Raw genomic sequence first — 15,864 nt, 5'->3', positions numbered from 1 at the left:
AGATGTGTGTGATTAGAAAAACAAACCCAGTCGACCATGTCTCATAATCCTCTGACTTCTTAAATAAACAACTTGCTCGACTGGCAAAAGAGGAACTGATACTGGGAGAAAAGACAGTAAAACACATCCATTTCTTAGAATAAACATAATGGTATATTGTTTGTCCGTCGTTATTGTTGTTGTATATCACTGTGTCGGCAACCCCTGCTTAAAAGCAGACATCAGAACAACCTGACCATGTCAGTGAACATGTCATATTTGCAATTAAACATCACAAAACAAGATTATTTACCATTTCAGTCCTAATATATGTGTGTAAGGCATTGTACTATTTGAAGGGATAAAGATTACTTCGTGTATTTGTCTAAAACACAAAGCCAGAAATAGCAATCAGCTGTGCACACCTCGCTGGGCTATATACTGGTGATTTAGTTAAAACATTCTGCATAATACAACAGTTTGAATACTGATGCAGTAATTGGCAAAATATAGTATCTAAAACCATTATTTTACCATCAGAAATAAATTCTAACATTGCACCATTTTAGTTACAGGTTTTGTTATATGAATGTAAAACATTTATAATCATAACTAAGGTTAAGTGGCTTTGTTACTTAGACAAGTGGGACATAGGATTATGGCCTCAGGTCACTGTCCACAAGGAGGGCCCTGACCTGTCAGAGTTCCACCTCCTGGTGAAAGGTGAGGTCATTAATCCTCTCCTTGCTTCAGCTTAACAAAAGACATCATATGCCGCCCTTCCCACATGATCTTTTAAGTACAATATCATTAAACTTAAAAACAGCTAAAACATTGTTTAATTAAGTCAATGTGCTAGAACATCGTTCATTCATGACTGTCATGTGTGTAGTGATGGTGTGGTGTTGAAACACACTGTGGCAAAAACCTGTCATTTTGGGGGAAAGTCAGCAGTTAAATGTTGTGAAATTTAAAAGACAATCATCCGGAATACATCTAGGAAAGGTTTTCTGTCAAGTTACAAGACTAAACCACATTTCATTCTGTGGAAGACGTGTTACAGTTACCTCATTCCCAGAAGGATAACTCTAGTTAGAATCTGAGTCAGTGGGAAGAATACACCTCTTTGGAGCAGATGGTCAGCAGCTGACAGAGGGGTCATTCGACATGTTGAAGTGAAATAAACTACCTTAATTGGACCTGACAATAGTTTTTGTACAGAATGAACATTTGCAGCATGTGACAAGGACTGTGAGGTCATGGTGGCAGTCTGAGGCAGAGGATGAGTGAGCAGAGTGTTGATGTTACAAGGGTTTGATTGATGTTGATGTACTGATGTTTCTCACTGATGAGTAACTGTTTATTGATTAAAGATTTCCGTGCCCAGAAATTTGCAAGATTTGAAGTGCTGGTATGCCATTTTCACAGTCAGAGAGGGTTTGGCTTAGATTTTTTCAGGATTGTGGTTCGCCTTATTTCTTTTTTTCTTTTTTTTTTAAGGTTATTTATTTTAAAAACACTAATATTTGTAACTTAATTTCAGTGCAAAAGAATGTATAGTAAAAAGCATATTAAGTAATAAAAGAGTACTTCATATTTGTGTTTGCTTTTTTTAAATCTCGGAATGTGTGAGTACACTACATTCTAATTTTATGTTTTTGTTCAAGAAACATCCTAAGTGATAAAAACATCATGTTCAGTAGTTGTCAGATTCTATTATCTGTTCTGTTATACCTCCTGACACAAAAACGATGTTTACTTCCTGCTAGAACACCTAAATTGTCTCTTCCTTGTTGTACTGTTGTACGTATGGCTTTGGATTCATTCAACTCCTGTCTGTTTAAGGCTAAGATACTGATTCCTTACTTAAGAACCTGCACTGCAGTGTTATGTTATCCATGACGGAATGTTTCCAGCTTCGGCACCAGATTTAGACAAGGATTTTTTGTGTCTGATCCCGGAGTAGCTCAGACTCTATCAGAATGCAGTTTTCTCAGAGGGACTTAAAGGATTTGGATCATGCCTCACGCTCATCTGTTGATATCTTATTATATGTGAACTGATTGCTTCAAGAGTTCGGCAACTAATTCTACCTGTATTCCAGGATTATACGAGAATTAAAAAAGACGCTATGCTTGCCATGTCAGCGCGTGAGGCTGCTCTGGCCCACTCATTCTTAGGTGTTATTTATCAAGCTATCTTGGGCACAACACAGGTACAAGTTAACATCCTAGGCTGACTTAATGCAATTGAGAGAACTCATCTCATCTCTTGCATTAAGAACCTAGCGGGGCAAACCAGGGAAGAACTTTTTCAACAGCCCTATGAATCTTCTGATCTGTTCTATTCTATTCAATAGTCAGTGTCATCAAGTGATATCCTCTCAAGAGGCTCAGGTTTCAAGGACTCTCAACCTAGAGTTGACTTTGGCGGTCATCACTCAATCATGTTGTGCAACAGGTCCACCCAGAAGTGGGAGAGATTTGGGTTTTTTTTCCATCTCCCCTGCCTCATCCCCCATGTCAGTATTCTGCCTTGAACTAGCTGCTGGTTCACTTGCCTCATCATGGGCTCCACCCATGTTCATTAAGGTCATGCCAGAGGATCTAGATCTTTTCTGTCCTCAAGATCTTACAATAAGTCAAAATTACATATTAATTCGGTCAATCCCTTTCTCTCTTCCTTACAACCTGGAACTGTCCATTGATGTGAATTTGGACATGATCCTTGGATACTCTATCATACATCAAGGATATGCCCTTCAGTTCCATCCTCCTCCACGCCTAACACTCATGCCTACAGGTCACAGGTTTCCTCTGACAGGACCACATCTATGTGCAGCAGAACTGACCATAGAACAATTACTCATAGAGGAAGCAGCTGTAGAACTCCCACCTTACGATCAATCGCTTGGCTTTTATTCACTGGTTTTTATCATCCCCAAGAATGGTACAGGAGAGATGAGGATGATTATGGATCTAAAAATTTTCGACAAGGAATTTCTCAGTCGACCACCAAACTTCACCATGGAATCTTTAAAAAATGTGCGGAGGTTCATCCGACCAGGCACCAGATTCACCAATGTGGACTTCAAGGATGCCAACCTCCATGTCCTGATATATCCCTGCTCTCACCATTTCCTATGCTTTGCAGTCAATGGATGGAGGTGCCAATTCAGGGTCCTATAATTCGGAATATCTATCACACCATGGCTTTTCACAGTGATACTCAACCTGGTTATAACTTCTTCACCTCAGGCCAGAGAATCAGAGACAGGATCCGATATCTTCTTCAGCTGGACTCTGCTTCAGTCAGGATGTGGATGTCTCTGATAGACTCTCTCACCTCATTTCAGTACTTCACAGTCAGGGGACATCTGAATGTCTTCAAGTTTTTGGATCTCAGTGTCCTGGGAAGTCAATCAGGAACAGATGTGGTTGACTCATGGTTCTAACATCTTAACAGGAGCTTTCTTTCATCCTCCTTAACCACACCTTACTCTATACACAGATGCCTCCTTGGAAAGATGGGGTGCTCTTTTAGACTGATTCCTGCTCACGGGCCATGGTCAAACTCAAGACACTTCTGCACATCATCATCCTGGAAATGCTTGCGATCATTCATGCACTAAATGTCTGGTGGAATAGGGTGTACAAGAGAGCCATTATGATTGCATTGGGCAACTCCACTGTTGTTTCCCACAAAAAAAACAAGGGGGAACTCACTCTCTTCCATAAATACAGACGACATGATGTCTTTACCATCTGGCACACCAGTACAAATGCCCCATCAAGGGAAGACACATTCCTCGGCGACTGAATCTTTTGGCACTCTCTTTCCAGATCACCTTAGTATATTTGTGAGCCCTGTTTCCTATCCTGCAGCCTACGCAGTGGATGCCATGTCAATCTCGTGGGATGGAATGATTGCCTACACCTTCCTACCAATCAAGATGGCTCAGGGCGTAAATCTACCAACACGATTGTGTGATATATCATGTAATCCTACCAAGGCCAACAACACCGTGGTTTTCAACTTGCTTACTGATCAACCACTGAAACTTTCTCTTTGGAACAACCTTCTCACACAGCCATGTTCAAACATAGTTCACCAAAACTTACCTTACCTCTACCTTCATGTTTGCAAATTATCAAGCATTCCCTCGGAGTGCAAGCATTTTCCTTGGACACAACCCTGGCAATTTCTCAATCTGTAAGGCCATCCACATGTATATTTTAGGCCATATACATCCCTGTATGACTATGAATGGAACAGATTTCAAGAGTGGAAAAAGCAGCGAGGACTCATCAACAGACCTATAACTATCCCCATTGTAGTGGATTTTCTCTGATATCTCAAGAACTCAATGAACTTGAAATCAGGGACCATATAGGGTTATTGCTCTGCTATTGCCTCTGTTTGTGATCACCAAGGCCTCTTGATTGGCTCAGAAAAAAACTTCACACAGGTTAGTCAGAGCCTTCCACCTTAAGGCACCATATCATAGTTTTGCAGTCCCTGCTTGGATCTCTGTGTGAGCCTTTGGAATCCTAGTCTCTCAAGTTCCTATCCTTCAAGATAGCTTTCCTCATGGTCTCTGCTACAGCTGCTGGAGTCTTAGAACTTCATGCTCTGGACTTTTCTTTCACACGTTTTTCTAACAGATGTACGGAACTCACTTGTTGATCTGTACCAGAATTTGTCACCAAGAATCAGTCTTCAGCATCTGGACCGCTTGGAGTCAGATCCTATGGGATTCCTGCCCTCCCTGCTGTAGCTTTACGCCCAGACAGAAATCATCCTTTATGTCCATTATGATCCTTGCGTTGGTACGTTCACAGAACTACTCCCTTCAGGTGGAAATGTCGGAAACTCTTCCTTTCATGTAAACATGAACTCTGACATATGCAAACATACAATTTCATCATGGCCACAGAAAACCATTGTTTTTGGTATATCAAAACCAGGATCAGGACACACTTAACATGCGATTCTCCCTGCTTGAAATCAAGGCTACATCACAGCATGGAAAGTATTTTGGTGGAACAGCCAGTGGCCTTGTGCCAGTGGAAAGGGTGTAATACATTTATCAAATCCTACTTACACGATGTGACTCCTGATCTCGTTGGATTGAGCACACTGGGAACTTTGGTTGCAGCTCTGTCTGAACCACCTTGATGGATAAAAAAATGGTGGAGCAGGCAGTACTCAAGACAGGAACTTCACTGAAAATTCACACAATAAGTGTTTCGTTGGAGATTCCTGAATCTTCAGTGAAGTTGCCGTAAGATGAATTAGGAATCTTCGGTGTTTGGAGATAATTGTCTAATCAAGTCATCTAGTGACAATACCCTCAGGACACAACCAGGATAGGGTGCACCAAATTTGATATGCTGTTGGGTATTATATTACTCGTACCCTTCTCAGGACTTTTAAGGTAATGTTAGTCCATGATTTGGAATCCATCTCTCAAGTGACGTCATACATACTGGAAGTGAACTCATACATACCAGGAGTGATGTCACACATACCGGACATAACGTCATACATAGCAGAAATGACAGGAGTCATAATTACGGGAACTGACATCATACCTACCTGTCATGAGGGCCGGAATTAACGCTGTGAACCGACAATTAAGTAGAGTGGGAAACTATACAGATGTGATATCATACCTCTCATTATTCATATGTCCCTTACATACCTTCTATTATTACTATTACCATTACACTATTACAACTCTCCTTGGTGATGATATAAGTAATTTGCAGGATATACTTCTTATAAATCCTAGACTTCCACTATTCAGAAGTATTCAATGTAATAGTAATTCTTTAGTTGAGGTAACTACTGCTGTTTAATCATAATTATAGGATTCATGTATGTGTTATATAGTGTGGATTTTTGTGCACCCTTAAGTGAGATTCTGGCTACCACAACCCAGAGGGAAAATTTATTAGGAAACAGTTACCATTATTGTTACGGACGGATTGGACCATAGACTAGATCTACATCTACTTCACTTCTAAGACATCAGAGAGCATTCCTAACCCGTAGGATGATCGATCTAGGCCTGTATAGTGCTAGAATCGGGACTTTCTCATACCCACCCGGGACACGACAGGTAGGCCATGTTGGCAGGTATTCACCTGACACATAACACAGTAGCAGTTTTCACTTCATGTGTAGACTGAGTGCTTGTGCGGTGTTTTTTACAGTGTATCTATCTCTTTCACTGACTGATGAGATTTGGGAATGTTGTTGTCCAGTCATACTAATCGTTTGAGTCTCTTTTACCACGGGAATACGATTGTTTCCACCTGTGCATCGGTGATGTCACCAGTCATCTACCTGTGCTCACTCGACCGTATCAAGGTGTTATTAATCACACCATGGACAATCTTACTGTGGGCGTAGTGGTTTGCTCCCAGCTCATTCTCTCCAACGACACTGAAACAAATCCTGGACCTGATCATGCCATACAGAAAGATCTGATTGATGTAAAAAATGCTCTTGTGGATGAAATTAGAGACTTTCGCAGATCCATACAAGATGACATCAATGTTTTGAAATCAGAAATGAAAAAGATCAATTCGAAACTTAGAAAATCGTGTCTGTATGGTTGAGGAGGATGCTAACAGGATTGAAAATCAACAGGAATTATTTAGCTCAAATATGGATAATTTATCAACGAAACTCGACAATGTGACAGACCAAGTTGAAAAACAAGCTGAGACTCTGGATAAGCTCGAGGCCTTTAGTTGCAGGGACAACGTGATATTTTACAATGTAAATGAGAGCAAAAACAAAACTTATCAAAACTGTAAAGACACTGTGTTAAATATCTTAAATCAACATTCCGACCACACCAGGTAGGACTGAAACATGACAGTCAACGACCACGCCCCCTCATTGTCAAATTAGCTTTGTCTGAGGATAAAATCAAAACTCCAACCAGAACTCCAGAAGCCTGCAATTGGAGCATCGAATGACCTGACGAAGCATCAATGTGACAAAATCAGTGAACACAGATAGCGGTCTCATTGCTTATTACAAGAACGGACGTCTGGTCACCAAGAACACTCCCCAAAGGCACCGAAAACAAGCCGACCTAGTCAAGAAACAGTCGGCCTGGACTAGACATTTGCGAAAGCAGTGAGACGCCTGAACTATGTCAGCTTTATTTTTGACAATCCGACGACATCGACACATGCACCCATGCCTATACCGACAAGAAGCGCCCATACAGTGTCCCCACAATAGGAAATCAGCGGGGCCTGTAACCAAGTACAAATACCTGCTGATGTCACACCTCTTGATGACACAAATTGTAGCGATTGCTGCAATAAGAACACTTTTGTTCCCTTTACATTCCTTTCATTGAATATCGATGGCCTGAAGAGCAAGTTACAACAATACTTAGATTTCCTTCATAGGTCAGTTTGACCTAGTAGGCCTATATGAAACTTTTGTTGATACTTTGATCACCATCCCAGAGTTATCTGATTTTCAATTGTACTTTTGTAAAGCTCAGAAATTGTCTTACAATGGACGACTTTCAGGAGGCATCTACATGTTTATCAGGAATTCATTTTCACAATACTGTTCAGAGATACCCACTACAATATCAAATGCTATCTGTTTTTACGCTTAAACAAACATATGTTGAATATTGAACGAGATATTTTACTCTTTGATGTATATGTTCCACCAGAAGGTTCAACGTTCTATAAGAAAGTACAAACTAGTATCCTTTTTTACCAGCTGGAAGAATGGTTACTAGACAACCCCCATTACATGGCTGATTGTGATATTTATATTATGGGCGACTTTAACGCTCAGGTTGGAGATGGTAATCAGTCACCAGAAGCGCCAGATGATAGAGTTGACCACTATTTTCCTGAAGATGAACCAGTACCTATAGACACGAGGTCAACTCAAGATACTGTTGTAAACAGATTTGGGAATTTACTTCTGAACTTTTGTTATGTTTTTAACTTATTTCTAGTTAATGGTCGCATGAGAGGTGATGAACAAGGTCAGTTCACGTACATTCCGACCAAGGCTGTAGTGTTAATGATCTTATTATTTTGTCCCCCAATTTATTCAAGTACTTTATTAGTTTTGAAATAGGTGAAAGAGTTGAAAACAAACACATGGCATTTGTACTTAGTTTTAAAAGTGCAAAAAGTTGCTATGAGCAACAACAGGAAATGAATTACGGCGTAAAATATAATTGGAAACCATATTCGTGGGTAACATATGTGATAGAAAACGTATACTAGATTTACTCACAGATGAAATTTCAATAGACATTAATAGTGCTGTCTCCAAGTTTGCAGATTATATTTTAGAAGCGTCAAGTCGTATGAAAATGCCACCTCCATGTGAAACTAGACCTTAGAGCTTTTATGGTAGCGACTGTCACAGGGCTAAATTAGAAGCAGGAAAAGGTCTTAAGGGCTATAGAAATGACAGAAATAACTTAAATAGAAAGAAGTACTGCACACTCAGAAATACTTAAAGGAATACTTGTAGAAAATGGAAAAAAATAAGCCAACAGCAAACAGTCAGAAAGTTGTATAACTCTAGACATAACCCTAAATTATTCTGGAAGGAAGCGAGAAATATGTCTAACCAGAGGAAACCAGTGCCTGACATCTCTGACGAATCATGGTTTAATCACTTCAAATCAATATCAGAATACATTTGCCACATGTACTGCAAGTCTACATCCTGAATCAAATGATGCTGAGGAACAAATTTTGGAAACTGTAATTAAAGAAGAAGAAATTCATGATGCTGTTAAACGGTTAAAGATTGGTAAATCGCCTGGTGTTGATAATATGTTAGCAGATATGATCAAATCATCTGAAAAGCTCATTATGCCATTTTTGCTTGTGTTATTTAATAAACTGTTTGATAGTAGTAGCTTCCCAGACATTTGGAGTAAATCAATAATAATTCCATTACATAAGAAGGGTGATATCCAAAACCCAGATAACTATAGGGAAATATCACTGTTAAGTGTTCTAAGTAAATTATGTACTAGCATATTGTATAATCGTTTAACACAATGGGCAATTCTGAAGAACAAGATATCAGAAACCCAAGCAGGTTTTAGAGAAGGTTATTCTACTATCATGGAATAATAATTTATACAAAAATTCATTTATTACCACTACAGGCATTATACATTATGATTCAGATATTACGAAAATATACACACAGCATATTAATTTCATCATGACCAGTAGTAGCTTAGAGGAAGACACCAGCTTAAAGCAAGAACTAATTTCATAGATCCACAAGGGTTTAAAATTACTAGTGCATTGTTTAAAGATGTTTGTCCATAAATCTTAGCCTGAGATATTCAAAATGCCACGGTTAGACAAACCGTTCATAAAGACTAAAGCTGAATCTAGACAGTTTAATGAGCTTCTTTGAAGAAAACATATCATTAGTACAACAGTGTGAAAACATTTTTAATTAGGGTCATTAAGCCATGGCCCAGTGAAGCACATCTATTGTAATCCAAGCTATTATAATTGACACATTAAAACAGGCTTGGATAGAACTAGCCCAAGCATACAGTAAATGTTCCAGCAGGATTAATAGCCCTCCCCTCTGCCTGGTTATTCCAGTAGGTCACACCCTACTCTGTATATTCAGTATTTCATTGGTTATTATAGGGCGCCCCCATTTTTGTATCTTTTAATGAGCCACTACCTTTCTATTGTTTTAAGTTTAGTTAAATAGTCCCCAACTGCATTTGTCCATCAGAAGAGTTTAGACTTCCAACTCAGACCAACTCCAGCCCACAGCCCAGAGGGTTGTACTGACTCTCTGTGGCCACCCTTGTTATTCTATTTCTTGTTAATAAAATTGTAATTAGCTTCTTGTGACTTCGGACTCCTTGCTGAGTTAATTCTCCCAAGCAGGCCAGCACGCCAGTTAGATAAGGGATTTCACAGGTACGCTCATTTGGACCCGAGACCCTTATCATAATACTACTATGGGTCATATCTTCACTTTAAATGCGCTTATCGAAAAATGCCTGAGCAAGAAAAGAAAAAAATTGTTTGTTGCTTTTTTAGATTTTAAGAAGGCTTTTGATTCAATAGACAGATATAAATTATGGAAATTGTTATCAAGCTATGGTTTGGATGGAAAAATAGTGCTAGTGCTCAAAGGTGTTTACGCTTCCGTTAAATCATGCGTACGATGTAATTCTCATTTAACAAACTGCTTTAACTGTCCTTTTGGTCTAAAACAAGGTTGTATGCTAAGTCCAGTACTCTTTTCTCTATTCATAAATGAGCTCTCCACAGAAATTTCACAAAACGGAAAACATGGAATTCAGTTATTTCCGGATATGATACTTTGCGCTGATGATGTTATTTTGGCTTCAGACACTAAATGTGGTCTTCAAAACCAGCTACACCTTTTAGCATTGTATTCAGACAAGTGGGGTTTAAACGTTAACCTTGATAAATCTAATATTGTTGTATTTAGGAGGGAAGGTAGACCTAAAGGTACAGATGTATGGTACTTTCAAGGTAATAACTTGAAAATAGTCAATAGCTATAAGTATCTTGGTTTTCTGTTCACCTGCAATGTTAGCTTCAGCAAGTCATTATCAGATCTCTCCTTACGTGGCAAAAAAAAAGCATTAATGGATTTAAATGGCAAAGTTAGAAAAATTGGTGCGTTATGACTGGATATCTTTTTCAAAATATTTGATAGTCAAATACAATCAATACTATTATATGCTTCAGAAATGTGGGGTTTAAAAAAATATGAAGGTATTGAGAAAATACATCTTTCTGCTTGTAAATTATACTTAAATGTTGGATCTCAGACACCTAACGCAGTGGTGTATGGTGAATGTGGCCGTTATCCCATTTTTGTAAATGCAGCTGCCCGTTGTCTAAACTACTGGATTAAATTAACAACTATGCATAAAGATCGGATTCCAAGGAAAGCCGATGAAATGTTACTTAATCTTGATAACTTAGGTTATGAGACATGGGCTTAAAAAATACGGTATTTGCTGTTTTCTTATTGATTTGGTTTTGTTTTGCTTTCACAAACTGTGGAAAATCGTGTGAGTTTTATCAGTACATGTATTTGAAATGGCAGATTATAAATTATGTAAATATTTAGTTAGGTTTTGAGCTGGATTATTAAGGTTAAAATTTAATGAAGGACAATGGTATAAAATTAACGCAAATCTGAGAACATTTCCTGTCTGTTGGGGAGGCCTAGAGGATGAATACCATTGTACTATCATTTGTCCAAGATATGATGATTTACGTCGTAAATATTTACCCAGTGACCTCATTGCGAACATGTCTGACTTTAAGAATCTACCTTTGACAGATAACGTACATAGTTCGAAAATGCTCAGTCTATATATAATGCACTTTTATGAATGCAGATGTAAGTTATTACAAGATTGATTATATTAAACACATCACATATTTGTATTATATCATATGCTTATAGATTTTACCCTTATTGACCCACATTGTAAGTTCAGAGTATGTGTATATATGTAAGTGGATGGGCATATGTACATATATGTAATTTGTGTTGTATGTTGAAACCATATGTATATGGGCCCGATGGCCTTTGTACAGAAATAAAGTTTGATTGATTGATTGAGATTCTTTTCATATTTGGTATATAGCTTTATCACAGTAAAGGACCTTTACCTTGACCTAGCATTTTACTTGTCAGCGATATATCTCAAGAATCGAGCACAGGATTTTCTACATATTCAACGACAAGCTTTGTCTAGAGGAAGGTGCAGGGCCCAGTCAATTTTGGTGACCTACAGTTAATTTTCAAGGTCATGGCCTCTGTGTTTTAGGCGTTTCATACACTAGTCAAGGTTTAAGTGACTCTTCAAAATGATTTTGTGTTTGAACAAGTACAGTGCAAAATATCAAGAGAGTTTGAGAGTAATGCTTTTGTTGACATTTTACTTCATCTTAAACTACGACCTTCACTCTCATTTCTTGAAAGTTTGATTTGATAATATGTGGCGTGATATTATGTCACCTTAGTGACAATGCTTGTTTGTAATTATAAGTAAACTTACTTCTGGGTTGTGCACGTGATTCCCACCCAGAGATCTTATCTCTTATTTTTTCCTTATCCTGACTCATCCTAATTGCTTATCTCCTCTTCCCTGGCGAAGGTAGTGGAACACCTGAAATCCCTCGAAGTTCCCTTCTAGAAAGAAGCGGATGTAAAATACACTCACCCATGTGTAGCCTCCCTTTTCCCCGCACCATAGGCCACATGACCGGCCATGCTTGTCACTCTCTCCTTATTGCCCGACGTGGGTGGCTGGAGGCACCTGGGGGTCCCAATACGGCGATAAGGTCTTTCTATATTTTGGTCTTTAAACTAAGTTCTGCTCATATACGGTATTTGGATTTGTATATGCATTGTGTGTTATCAAATTTGTCATAATTGTGTCAATATTAAGCATGTATTTCTTCATTTGAGACTTATAAGTGTCCCAATTGATGAAATCATGTCTACTATGTAGATTCATCCTCATTTAATTTGCCTGATGTGCAAACCCATATGTTCTTCTAATAATCGTTGTAAATATTGCATAGAATGGTCTGATTCAGAATTTACTCTCTATACACGGTCTGTTACCGACGTGCTAGGGACAAGCAACGGCGGCTTGCATTAGTCATGTCTAAAACAAGTGATCTAAATTCAGGTAATTTGTTAACTACATCTGCTTCCCTCTTCATCGTATGGAGCCCTACATCAGAACACAGGACGTCAATGAAGCTTATAAATCATCAGCCCCGTCTGCAACAAATCTTACAAGGTAGACGACAAGAGACTTGCTTAGCTCGACTACAATACGCATTTTTTTTCCGGATTAGACTCTCATCACAAAGTTCAGCAAAGCTGCCCGCAAGGAAAAGAGAATGATCCTGTCAGCATTCGTCACTCAGATGAGGGATCAGCAGTTCATGTCTGAACACCTTGCGTCAACTAGTGCAGGACTGAATCTACTTAGTCGACAAGATTAATGAGGTAGCAAGGATGGTCACCCAAGACTCCAGAGTAGTCATGATGATCAAGTCCATCGACACCTTGACAACGATGTTCAACCAGACAAGTCAGCATTACATTAAGTCCAAGTTCAAGTTCAAGTCCAAGTCCAGAGAGAGGAGGTCAACATTGAAGATTAGGGTCTGAACAACCGGAGTCTCCTACCTTCAGCCGTTCCCATACAACCGTCTCAAGTGGGTGGACGTCTCAATTGGGGAATTCTCAATGATGAATACATCACAAAGATTCTTTGAGACAACTACAAGATACCACTGCAAACACACCTTCGATCACAAGAGATGATGGTATTATTTTCGGGGAAAGAATTTCGACACATCTTCCTTGAAGACATTCTGTCTACATCAGCTTCAAGCGGCGGAAGTTTTTCGCACGCTTTACTCATCTAAACACGTGCTCGCCAAACAGCAGGGTTATGGACAAGCCTGAGTACTAGAAAGGGTATCACCATTTAAACAAGATCAGTTGACTGCTACACTGGTGACATCACATCTTCAATCTGATTGGTCCCCGAGAGACAACACCCTGCTGCTGACGTCATGTCTTCAATCTGATTGGTCCTCGAGAGACGACACCCTACGCAGAATGTGATTTATTGTCCCAGTGTCAGGAAGTCGTCTACGTTAAACTTTCACACTTGCAGCGATGGAAAGATGTCGATTACACACTAGATTAGCAGTCTACAGCATCATTTGATTCTTCAGACGGCATAGAGGTCTTCTAACAGGAGATCCAGCGTTGCCTATCAGGAGATCTGCAGCAATGAATGACAGTTTCTGATCAGACAGGCAGCCAGCTATCCCTTTGCATGTCAACTCGCTCATGATGAGTATCTTCACAGCATACAAGCTCATAGGGAGAGAAGTCAATTTAGTCTACAGGTGGACTTCACTATCAGGCTACTAACTCGGATGACTTGTGAATCTAAATTCCTGTAGATTGGATTCATCACTGCATTGAAATATATCGCTGTCCCAGAGGTTCGGTGGGTCAAAGGTCAAGCCGATGTCAGAACAAGTTCAACTCTCTCCATTACCACTACGACAGTGACAATGTCTACTCGGTCTGCTCACGTCAGCTCAGGACATGACCAGATGACGCCTACGGCTATGTCTATGACAGCGATTCCCAAGTCACGGTTTCAAGTCTTGACCAGTTTACAATGCTGGACATCTGAGATAATACCCGCTTTGGTGGACTCCATAGTCGAGGGCCTGCGCAGAAACTACAGTCAGCATTCAACAACCATCTCGTTGTAGACACGTCTCTTGAAGGATGGGGTGCCCATCTAAACAACGAGGTTGCAGCAGGAATCTGAAAGAAGGAAGATTGCTCTTCCCATCAACCAGTTGGAGATGAAGTGGTGATGCATGTTATCCATCACTGGTCGACAACACTGAATGACAAGCTACTGATGATCCATACAGTCAACTCATCGGTGGCTTTCTACATAAACAAGCAAGGGTCAATGAGATCGCCATCTCTACTACACCTGGCGTTTCAACTCTCGGACATGGTCGACAGCCTGATTCTCCAAATAAAAGCATGCGTTTCCCCCTCCAGTGCTGCTACCAAAAGTCATCGAGAAAATAAAACAGATCAGGTGGCTACACCTGACTTTGGTCGCACCTTACTGGCCAATGAGACATTGGTTTCCAGCACTCATAGAGGAGTTAGGACAACCAATACTAGAACTACCCGATTGGGAAAATTTTCTTGTCCAGTCCCACACGAAACAGGCTCACAGCAACCCATCTGCGTTCCGACTTAACGTGTGGAATGTATCAAAATCTGTTTAAAATACAGAGGATACTCAACGAGCGCAGTGAAAGCAATTATCCTAGCCTTATGGAAATTCACTTGCACCCTTTCTGATGACAGGTGGAAGCGGTTTGAGACATACACCAAGAAGGAAGGCTTCACAGCGATGTAGACAACATATCCGCAGATAGCAGATTATTTATGTCACCAACGATATTCCAGAGGTCTGATGGGCTCTACATTATCTACATACTTGGCAGTTCTCAGCTCAGTCATCACCATGGAAACGGGGACCAAGCTGACGAAAGTACCCGAGCTACTTGCTTTGTTATGCTCCTTCAAGTTGAAAGATCAACAACGTAGATTTAGAGCTCCAGCATGGGATCTAAACATCATACTCCAACATCTCACAAGTGATGCGTGCGAGCCGCTTGATCGGACCTCACTTGAACTGCTAACTCTTGCGAACCTCCAACCCACATGACATCAGAGCCTTGGCCTCCACTCTAGCACTACATGGGAATTGCTCACTATCAAATATAATGGAGGGCTGCTTTTGGAAGTCAAACACGGTATTTGCCAACGACTACCTACGAGACATAGCCACAGAGGAAGCTGTGTCATTCATCAGTTTGGGCTTCTTATTGTCGCTCAGCAACTAACAGTTCTACGAAGGGGCTCACCTGTTATATCACATGACTTGTGGAAGCCAGGCGCTCTGGGGAGTATAATGGTGGAAAGTCCATGCACACATCTTAAACAGACAAGCACGAGTGATTATGACCCTGCAGTTCGACTGGATATGATCCCCCCAGAATCTACGATGAATATTAGGAGAGCAGGACCATATTACCGCTGTTACAAGTTCCTGTTTGGTGGTGGTGGTGGGGAATTATTGGGGAATTTTGACAGCCAGCACTGACCCACCGCTGTTTCTGTCGGATTCTGTAAGCAATTAGCATGAGTCAGGGTAAGGAAAAATATGTAATTTTCTGAATACGATTGATATTTTATATT

The 15,864-nt window shown here is 40.0% G+C and overlaps 1 protein-coding gene across 1 annotated transcript in view; it reads left to right on the top strand.

Annotated features, from left to right (window-relative positions):
- LOC137299204 (histone-lysine N-methyltransferase EZH2-like) overlaps positions 1-15,864 on the top strand; it is a 133,635-nt gene that overhangs the window by 29,651 nt on the left and 88,120 nt on the right. The gene's annotated exons all lie outside the window — the stretch shown is intronic.

Source organism: Haliotis asinina, chromosome 10 (assembly GCF_037392515.1).
Source record: "Haliotis asinina isolate JCU_RB_2024 chromosome 10, JCU_Hal_asi_v2, whole genome shotgun sequence".
In the NCBI taxonomy this organism is placed as follows: Eukaryota; Metazoa; Mollusca; class Gastropoda; order Lepetellida; family Haliotidae; genus Haliotis; species Haliotis asinina.
This window is presented reverse-complemented; position numbering and strand designations above follow the sequence as displayed.